The 10,000-nt window shown below is 40.2% G+C and overlaps 1 protein-coding gene and 1 long non-coding RNA gene across 2 annotated transcripts in view; one reads left to right on the forward strand and one right to left on the reverse strand.

Annotated features, from left to right (window-relative positions):
- The window catches only part of LOC138956030 (uncharacterized), a gene marked incomplete at its 5' end in the record, with an annotated part of 20,963 nt that extends 16,073 nt beyond the window's left edge, over nt 1–4,890 (forward strand). Inside the window, 1 exon segment of the mRNA XM_070327498.1 lies at nt 1–4,890. This exon segment is cut by the window's left edge and continues 1,018 nt beyond it.
- Nucleotides 4,891–8,275: 3,385 nt separating this feature from the next.
- The window catches only part of LOC138956027 (uncharacterized), a 2,921-nt gene continuing 1,196 nt past the window's right edge, over nt 8,276–10,000 (reverse strand). Inside the window, exon 2 of the long non-coding RNA XR_011452470.1 lies at nt 8,276–10,000. This exon is cut by the window's right edge and continues 621 nt beyond it. This is a non-coding gene — a long non-coding RNA (uncharacterized lncRNA).

Below are 10,000 nucleotides of genomic sequence, written 5' to 3' on the forward strand. Positions count from 1 at the left end.
GAGAGAGAGAGAGAGAGAGAGAGCGATAGAGACAGACAGTGGTTCAAGGCGCACAACTCTAGTACTCTTCATCGGCAACCGCTTGGATCAATCCCGACAACAAAATCCTGACCGACGAACTAAGAATTAAACTAAAACAGTATGCTTACAGTTTTGTTCATTTGCTATCGCTTTTAGAGCATTGATTGCTAAATCTGGTTCAACAGAACAAGGGTGTCCCATCTGTCGTCTGCTGCAGAGCTGCCGTCTGCTGCAGATCTGTCGTTTGCTATATATATACAGAATCACCGGCTAAGCTTACTGATCAAGTTGACCAGCAACATGGAAATTGCCACTTACAAAGTTGGAGATACGGTTAAAATAAAAGGTGGCAAAGAAGGTCGGATCTTGCGGGTGTTATTTTTCAAATTTAAAGTAAACAACGGTGTCTAGGTTCAGGTCATGCAGGGAGAAAGATTTACAAGTTTTGACCTACATTGAATAGACCAGCAGAACAAAACTACCGCAGTACAGTACAGATAACTTACTGGCCTAAGACTGAACGACAGACATCAACGTAAGGCTCACATAAATGACGATTGAAGAAGTAAGTAATCCAAATTTGAACACTGAAGCACAACAGCTCGAATAAGCACACATTCAGCAATCATCCTCATCGCTTGTAAAATCACACACGCAGTCTTTTTGGCGAATGCCTCTGACAACCGACTTGGGTCACCGACTGAAACCGGCCGGTAACTGCACAGTTTCAAATGCATTGAACTGCACAATCTCTGCAATTTGTTTTCTTAAGCAGTATTGATGACTAAATACAAAAGCAGACGTTTTATGGCGCGTTTACCAAAAAGACAAAAGGGGACTCGTTTCGCACATGAATTTGATGACACGAGTTGCGGTCGCTAAAGGTTTGGCCAGCAGAAAACAGGCACTCGCAGAGTTTGTGTCAAAAAGTGGTGTTTTTTAATGAAAACGTCGGAGTAATGGGATAAAAAGCTGACACACCTCGTCCTAAATATTGTGCATATTTTCCCTCGGGTAGATTTACAGGTATTACCTCGCCAGAGGCTCAGGTAATACCTGAAAATCGACCCTAGTGAAAATATGCACGATATTTAGAAATCGAAGTGTGTAACCTATATCTTTTATTGTTTAATTTGAGGTCACAGCTTAGTGTCTGGGGTGATTTATTCTTTGCTAGACTAGTTTTGATGACATTACTTACTCTATGATGTCATTGTGTCTGAAATGAGGTCACTCAAGTGTCTTAGTACACATGTTTGTTGCCTTGGCCAACTATGATGTTTTTTTCTGTTGTTGTTATTTTGTCTTTATTTTTTATCAAAATGTTGAGAGTTTTGAGTTTTAGGTTAGTAATGGGGGTGGGGCAAGTTTGTTTTGGGATATTCTTAGGATTGAATCACTGAATGAATAAAAACGTCAGGTCGATTAGGATCAAGTTTGGGTCAATAAAAAAGAACTCAACCTTCTTTTGAATATCGTTTGAGGGTAGAACAAAAAAACCAGATTCATATATACTCTTAAAAAAGTTAAGGACCCCTTTTTGAAACAAAAACGACCAGCTTGGACGATTTAATTTGTTCTTTCGTGTTTTATTGAACAACCGAGGACTGTTCCACTTTAAAGGGACATCACGAGTTATATCAAGCATTTTTTCTTTCTTTAATGGGATATTATTTCGACGGGCGCAGTGGCCTTGTGGATAAAACATTAGCTTCGTATGCGGAAGCTCGCGGGTGTTAGATTCCCGGCCGCGCCTGGCGGAATAAGGGTGGAGATTTTTCCGATCTCCCAGGTAAACTTATGTGCAGACCTGCAAGTGCCTTATTCCCTTTCGTGTGTACACAGAAGCACAATACCAAGCGCGCACGGAAAAGATCCTTTAATCTATGTCAGAGTTCGGTGGGTTATAGAAACACGAAAATATCCAGCATGCTTCCCTCGAAAGCGGTGTTTGGCTGCCTGAATGGCAGGGTAAAAACGGTCATACACGTCAAAACCCACTCGTGCAAAATCATTAGTGAACGTAGGAGTTTCATCCCATGAACGAAGGAGAAGAAGTTTCTTAATTATAGCATCGTTTTCTCTAGCCACTGTTTATTATTGTTTGCTGTTAAAAGTAATTTAAATGTTAACATTTATGTTTGGAAAAGAGCCACTGACAACTCGTTAACACAATCCTTTAACTCTTACGGTTCATTCAATATTCATCAAAAGTGAGACAGGCAGACTTTGTATTTCTGTTTAAGAAGGAATTCAAAAGATTTTACAAAAATAGAAAGTTAAAAAACCCAGTTGCAAAACAAAATTGTAGGGCTTGTATAATTGGGATTGTCCATGTGTCTGCTATTATATATCCAAAAGTGGCAACATGCCAATGTATATATTGACAATAAAAAACGACCTCGCTTTATTCGTTGTTCAAAAATGTCCCAAAGTGACGGTATTTGCACCTCAATGCTGCAAAAGTGTTTGGACGATTTAGGGACAATCACAGAGTGGCCGTTGTCCATCTCTCGCCCTTTGAAGGTAAGTAATGACAGACAAACGCAACTGTATCTGACTCGGAATCATTGTTTTGTTGACTCACACAAACAAAATCTTAATCTGAAGCCACGTTGGATGATACGCTTTTTGTATTGATTTAAAATGATCATTTCCTGTTGGTTCATTGTTACTAACTTCGACCTCCAGTTTCAGTCGATAAAGGCCCCTGGAGCAAATTTTTGATTAGTGCTTTTGTGAACAAGAAACGATTGACAAGTGGCTTTATCCCATCTCCCCCCTTTCCGCGTCGCGATATAACCTTCGTGGTTGAAAACGACGTTAAACACCAAATAAAGAAAGAAAGTCGATAAAGATAAAACCTATGATGATATTCTTCCCGCAGATGACCAAAAACGTTATCTTCCATCAGACATATTTATATTATGATTATCACACACAACACACACACACACACACACACACACACACACACACACGCACGCACGCACGCACGCACGCACGCACGCACACACACACACACACACACACACACACAAACTAAAACACGCGCACGCACGAACATACACAGTGGCACAAAGATACACACGTTTATGCACGTACGTAGTACATATCTGTCGTCTTTAGGGCGTTATTTAGTTGTTTTTAAAACAATATCATGCTGCATTTGTTTAAGCATTTTATTCAACCGTATAGATTAGTTAGTTAGTTAGTTGTTGCTTTTTGGGTCCAGCGGACCATATTGGTCAAATCAGGACCTCAAACCGTATAGATCTTTTAGTGTGTTCGTATATGTCGTTATTGTTTTTGTTTTTATTAAGGTGTTTTGGTTTGTTTGTTTGATTGTTGTTTTATTTAAAATCGATCTGTTTGTTGAATAGGGTAGGGGAATGAATGACCTTTTTGTGTGTGATAAAACTGGTTTTACAATAGAGGGCCTCATTAAAACTTAAACGTGTCTGCATATTTTTTTATGACGGGTAGAATAGAGCATCTTTTAATCTTCTGTTGCTCAGAAATAATATTCTGCAAATTAATGGAACTGTTTTTAATTGTGTGTTTTTATTTCGAAATCAGATTGATTAAGCAATTCTCATATTTTGTTTAGGTTGCCTTGTCACGTCAGAGTTTTAAAGTTTTTATTTTTCAATATTATTGTTATGCTTATGTTCTTACCGGGTGACCCAAAAAATGCCATCGTCTGAAATGCCAATAACCCACACGAATCAATGAGTTCATATTTGGTGTAAATTCATGGGATCACAGTTTTACAGCTTTTCAGTATGTAGGTCTAGTGGATTTAGTTTAACGTTTTTTCAAACATTTTTTTTTAATTCGGAGATTGCCTCAACAGTAAGATGTAGTAACATGAACCATCCAGGCTCCCTTTAAATGATGTTTCAATTCATATGGTGCCCGTCAGCGTGAGTTCGTTCCCACGTTCGGCGAGAGATTTATTTCTCGGAGTCAACTTTGTGTGCAGACTCTCCTCGGTGTCCGAACACCCCCCGTGTGTACACGCAAGCACAAGACCAAGTGCGCACGAAAAAGATCCTGTAATCCATGTCAGAGTTCGGTGGGTTATAGAAACACGAAAATACCCAGCATGCTTTCTCCAAAAGCGACGTATGACTGCCTAAATGGCGGGGTAAAAACGGTCATACACGTAAAAGCCGTGGGAGTTTCAGCCCATGAACGAACAAACAAACACAATATGGTGCCTTTGGATAATTTATGTATGCAAGGTGGTTCAGAAAAAAGCAAGAGGTTCAATTTGGGAGGGCTAAAATGTGCTATGAAACGTTTGAGTCAATCCAATTACAAAAGAGTGACATCATAGTTCACCTACTAGTCTTGACAATGAACAACAACAGACAGTGAAAAGGGCATGTTTATTTATGCATGAGAGTCGGAACATCAATCAATCAATCAATAAGAAGCTTATATCGCGCGTATCCCGTGCGTACAGTTCTAAGCGCTTGTCGAAGAGCTGTCAACACAGGACTAACAGAAAAAAAAGAAAAAAAAAGGAAAAAAACCCATCAAGAAAAGGAACAAAAAACATCACCCCCCGCCCCTAAATAAAAAATAAAAAACAACGTAAGTGCGGAATATGTCAATGCGTTTCGTTTAAAAGTTCCTTGATTCAGTTTTTTGTAGTCTTGATTTTGCAACGTCATTCTTATTGTAACACCTAAATTATGGCGTCCTTTTTATCTGCATTTTCATTACTTTCACATTTGTAACAAAATTGTGTTTATATTTGCACAACGTTCAACTGTCAACTGCTATTATATTAGATAGTACAACACGCAATTCATGCTGTGCTTACAATTATTTCGCAAATTAAACTGGGATACATTCCTATTGATGTGTGCTTATTCATGTGATGTGATTGTATCAGTGCATGATTGTGTGTGTTTATGTGTGTGTGTGTGTGTGTGTGTGTGTGTGTGTGTGTGTGTGTGTGTGTGTGTGTGTGTGTGTGTGTGTCGCTCTGTACCATTAGAGCTGTCTGTCGGTATATGTTCCCCTGTGTGTGAAAAACGGATGTATCAGCTGTTTCAGCCTTTGATACAATTTAGAAAATCGTTTCAGGTTAACAAGACTTCATGCATCTTGTTGAATTTCAACTTTTTTTCTGTTACACGTTACCATTTATTGTTTGCCTACAGATTCAAGGGAACACACTCGTGTGGAGTGAATGAATTCGTCCAAGGGAATTAATGTTATTCTCCTTCGACACAGGCTTTTCATTACTCCATACGGTGTTAACTCCCTTGCACTGATTGTCGCAGAATGCAAGTGTCTGGTCAACAACCATTGGAATAAGCAGCTCCCAAGCAATTTGGTTTTTGCGCTTAGCTACATTTTTGAGAGAGAGAGAGAGAGAGAGAGAGAGAGAGAGAGAGAGAGAGAGAGAGAGAGAGAGAGAGAGAGAGAGTGTGTGTGTGTTTGTCTGTTTGTCTGTCTGTGTGTGTGTGTGTGGGGGGGTGTTCTGTTTTTTGGTTTCTACAACAACGCGTTTGCTTCCAACAAAAAATGCATTCAACGAGGGGTATTTTAAACGGTTCTGTGCGGCAACAAGGAACATTTTTAAGAATTATGATTGCAATTGACAGTGATATTTTCAATACATGAAGTACGTGTGTTAATGAGAAACATACCTAGTTTGACAATCATATTCTTTGAATCTGATTCGACCTGTTCTGACGTCAGGTACCACCACCGCCTATATCGAATGGGGAACCGGACAAGCGTTTAAACTTTACTTTTTATATTTAGTCAAGTTTTGACTAAATATTTTAACATCGAGGGGGAATCGAAACGAGGGTCGTGGTGTATGTGCGTGTGTGTGTCTGTGTGTCTGTGTGTCTGTGTGTGTGTGTGTGTGTGTGTAGAGCGATTCAGACTAAACTACTGGACCGATCTTTATGAAATTTGACATGAGAGTTCCTGGGTATGAAATCCCCGAACGTTTTTTTCATTTTTTTGATAAATGTCTTTGATGACGTCATATCCGGCTTTTCGTGAAAGTTGAGGCGGCACTGTCACGCCCTCATTTTTCAACCAAATTGGTTGAAATTTTGGTCAAGTAATCTTCGACGAAGCCCGGACTTCGGTATTGCATTTCAGCTTGGTGGCTTAAAAATTAATTAATGACTTTGGTCATTAAAAATCGGAAAATTGTAAAAAAAAATAAAAATTTATAAAACGATCCAAATTTACGTTTATCTTATTCTCCATCATTTGCTGATTCCAAAAACATATAAATATGTTATATTCGGATTAAAAACAAGCTCTGAAAATTAAATATATAAAAATTATTATCAAAATTTTTTTTTCGAAATCAATTTAAAAACACTTTCATCTTATTCCTTGTCGGTTCCTCATTCCAAAAATATATAGATATGATATGTTTGGATTAAAAACACGCTCAGAAAGTTAAAACGAAGAGAGGTACAGAAAAGCGTGCTATGCAGCATAGCGTAACCACTACCCCGCTCGCGCGCTCTTCTTGTCAATTTCACTGCCTATGCCGTGAGCGGTGGACCACGAGTATACGGTCTTGCTGCGTTGCATTGCGTTCAGTTTCATTCTGTGAGTTCGACAGCTACTTGACTAAATATTGTATTTTCGCCTTACGCGACTTGTTATAATTTCAAAGAAAGATTCTGAAACTCACGTTACCCTACTCCGAATGCAAAGCTCAATATGCGTTAAACAAACATTCCGATAGCTTCAAAAGTGCAGCATTGTATCGTAAAAGGCTTTCTGAGAAGTTTGTAAACGGTAGCTCTGCTGCTGTTCCTGTTGACGAAGGTTTTGCCGTTGCAGTGGTTGGTGCTGTTTATTTTGCAATTGGTGTTTATTATCCCATGGTAGTCTGTATCACAATGGCAAACCTGATACAAAAAAAGGAAGTTAATTGTTGTGCTCTAGGGAAATCTGTCACGTGTTGCTGACCCAGCCAGACACCAAGGTCTACTCACAGTACACACGCAGAGTGAAAACGTCAAGCAGTTCCCTCCCTTTATGTTGTGTAAAGGCGTTGACACCACGGCAAGTGATGTTACGTAGGTTGTCTCCCTTGCCGACAGAGGTCACCTGCAGACGATCATTTATGGCCCTTGAATCTGACCAGCTCAGGGGCGGATCAGTTGCTTTGTAAGGGGGGGGGGGGGGGGGGGGGGGCACTTTGAATCGAAAGTGAATGTGATGGGCGCGAAGCGCCCGAATTTGCTAGAGGGGTCCGGGGGCATGCCCCCCCGGAAAATGTTTGGCCTAAAGAAGCAAAATGGTGCCATCTGGTGCCATTTGAACTTAGAAATGGTCATAGAATCAGCTTTCCACCCCCCTCGTCCGCCCCTGCAGCTCAATGTCGTATCCGGGTTACCGGGAGAGATCACAGTACAGGTCAAGGTCACGTTGCCCTTCTCCATGTAGGGAAAACAACTCCCGACAGTTCTCTGGATGACTGGTCTTGTTGGCGGGTATGTGAGGGTGAGACAGGTTACAGGTGATAGTGTACGATCACGGGGAAGGGGGGGGTATATAAATGCATACACACCAAACACACAGACACATACACACAGACACACACGTACACATGCCCAACACACACACACACACACACACACGCGCGCACACACACACACGCACGCACGCACACACGCACGCACGCACACTCATGCACACACACAGACACACACACACACGCACACACAGACAGACACACAGACAGACACACAGACAGACACACTCACACACACAGGCACACACACACGCACGCACATACACATACACACACACGCACACACACGCACACACACGCACACAAACACACACACACACACACACACACACACACACACACACACACACATATGTGACGAGTTTCTGTACGAAAAGTTCTTTTCCTCGTGGACATCACGATGGAATCAGTTTTTACACCCAGTCACTACTTAATTGTTTTAAGCTGTCGAGCACTGGAGAAGTTGCTTTCTGTTTAGGTATGCTTGTCTGTTTGTCGGTCTGTAAAAGCATATTATGTCCGCTGCTTCTTCTTCAACCTTCTCTGCTGCTAGTATTTCGTCTTCACTGACTTCAGACTGCATATATATGTATAAACAGATACTCAAACACGTGCATAGACACACACAAACAACGCAGAATGACATTACACAGGTACACACGCACACTTATACACAATTACTTGCATGCGCATTCATACGGATACGAAATATGATAATGGGACAAAGCAGCAGAAAGTTTATTTTTAACTATGTGTAAATACTACATGAAGTAGAATCCAGCATCGTATTGAATTAGCTTCCAAGTCAGAAGTGTAAAATCATACACATTAAGTAGAAGTGCAATGTCTTTTGCACCGTCATCAACCAGCAAAGGCACTGCATACCCCCTATGAATTGTTGAATAAACACTGTTTAAACCATACCCCCGTGGAACTGTGTTGACCACAGTGTATATGCTGTGACATACTATGGAATGCCGTGTATGAGGAGCAACACCATGGAGGACCCATTAACGATAAATTCTGATGACAGGAGAATATTATACGTTATTTGCGTGTTTGACCAAAATATGACATTTTACACAGATCGAGACAGTCATTGTTCTCCGAGACCGCGCTAGCGGTCGAGGTGAACAATGACTGTCGAGATCTGTGTAAAATGTCATATTTTGGTCAAACACGCAAATGACATTTATGTATCGATCGAATTCCTTTCAGGTACTTATGACTTTGTTGTTGTTTTGACGATTGAACGAGCACACACACACATGCATGCAATCTATGCAATCAAACACATAAACTTCATATTTGGGCGTTTCAGGTTGACCGAAACTTCAAAGGAACTACAAAACACACGTCATGTACTCACTTTGTTGTTGTTTTGACATTGAACAGCACACACACATGCAATCAAACACATGACGTTTTTTTTTTTTGGAGTTCCTTTGAAGTTTCGGTCAACCTGAAAAGCCAAATTATAAAGTTTTGTCGGCCTCTGACGTCACATGACTCAAAGAAGGGAAATCCAATCTCCAATCGATCCATTCATAAATGCTTAAAATGTAATGTAACAATTTGAAATGAATTCCAATGCGAGAGTGACAATAAAACACATTATAAATAGACACTTCATTTTCAAATCTGTTTGAATAACGGTAAGGACAATAATACATTACAATGTTAAAAACGCCAAAATAGTATATACAAATGTACAACACTGGTTGTGTGTGTGTGTGTGGTCGCATGTGCATGATTTTTTGAGTGGGCACATTGTTTGGTGTGTATTACGAAAAGAGTATTGTTCACCTACAAGGAGTAACAAGCTTATTTTGATCACATTTGTATATCTTATAACTGAACAAAGTCGGATTTGTAAGCTGGTGTATGCAGAGGTTACATGCCGAATCTCAGTGGATATTAAAAGTGACACTGCTGACCTTAACCTTCGAAGTCGACAGATCATGAACAATGTGAGCTTCAGCAACCTTTTTCATGACCGCGAACTGAGACCATTATTTTTTTTAATATTTACTGAGACGAGGTGTGTAACCTCTTAATTCCCCCTTTTTCCAGTTTATCACATAAATAGTTTTTGTTTTTGTGCCACAGATTGATCGAATCCTAATCATTCTGTGAGTCTAGCTGCGAGCGATTTAATAAAGTCGTGAAGAATGTAATCCAGCGTGAGTTACACAACGGATGAATTTGCTGGATAGATTGCTGAGTTTTTACGTGAGCATTGTAGACTCAAGCCTGTTGGTATGTAATGGAATTTTCTGCCGATGTATATTTGTTTTATACGTAGTGTTTTAATGAAAAGGGGCAGGTTCGTAGTGTCCAGGTTTTGAAACCAGTTTGTTGCTACAGTCGTGGGTTCGAATCCGAGTTCAGCTAAGAATTTATGTACGACATGATTCAACTTTGTGGAGACTTTTCAAGGTG

This window comes from Littorina saxatilis, unplaced genomic scaffold (assembly GCF_037325665.1).
Source record: "Littorina saxatilis isolate snail1 unplaced genomic scaffold, US_GU_Lsax_2.0 scaffold_727, whole genome shotgun sequence".
Taxonomy (NCBI): domain Eukaryota; kingdom Metazoa; phylum Mollusca; class Gastropoda; order Littorinimorpha; family Littorinidae; genus Littorina; species Littorina saxatilis.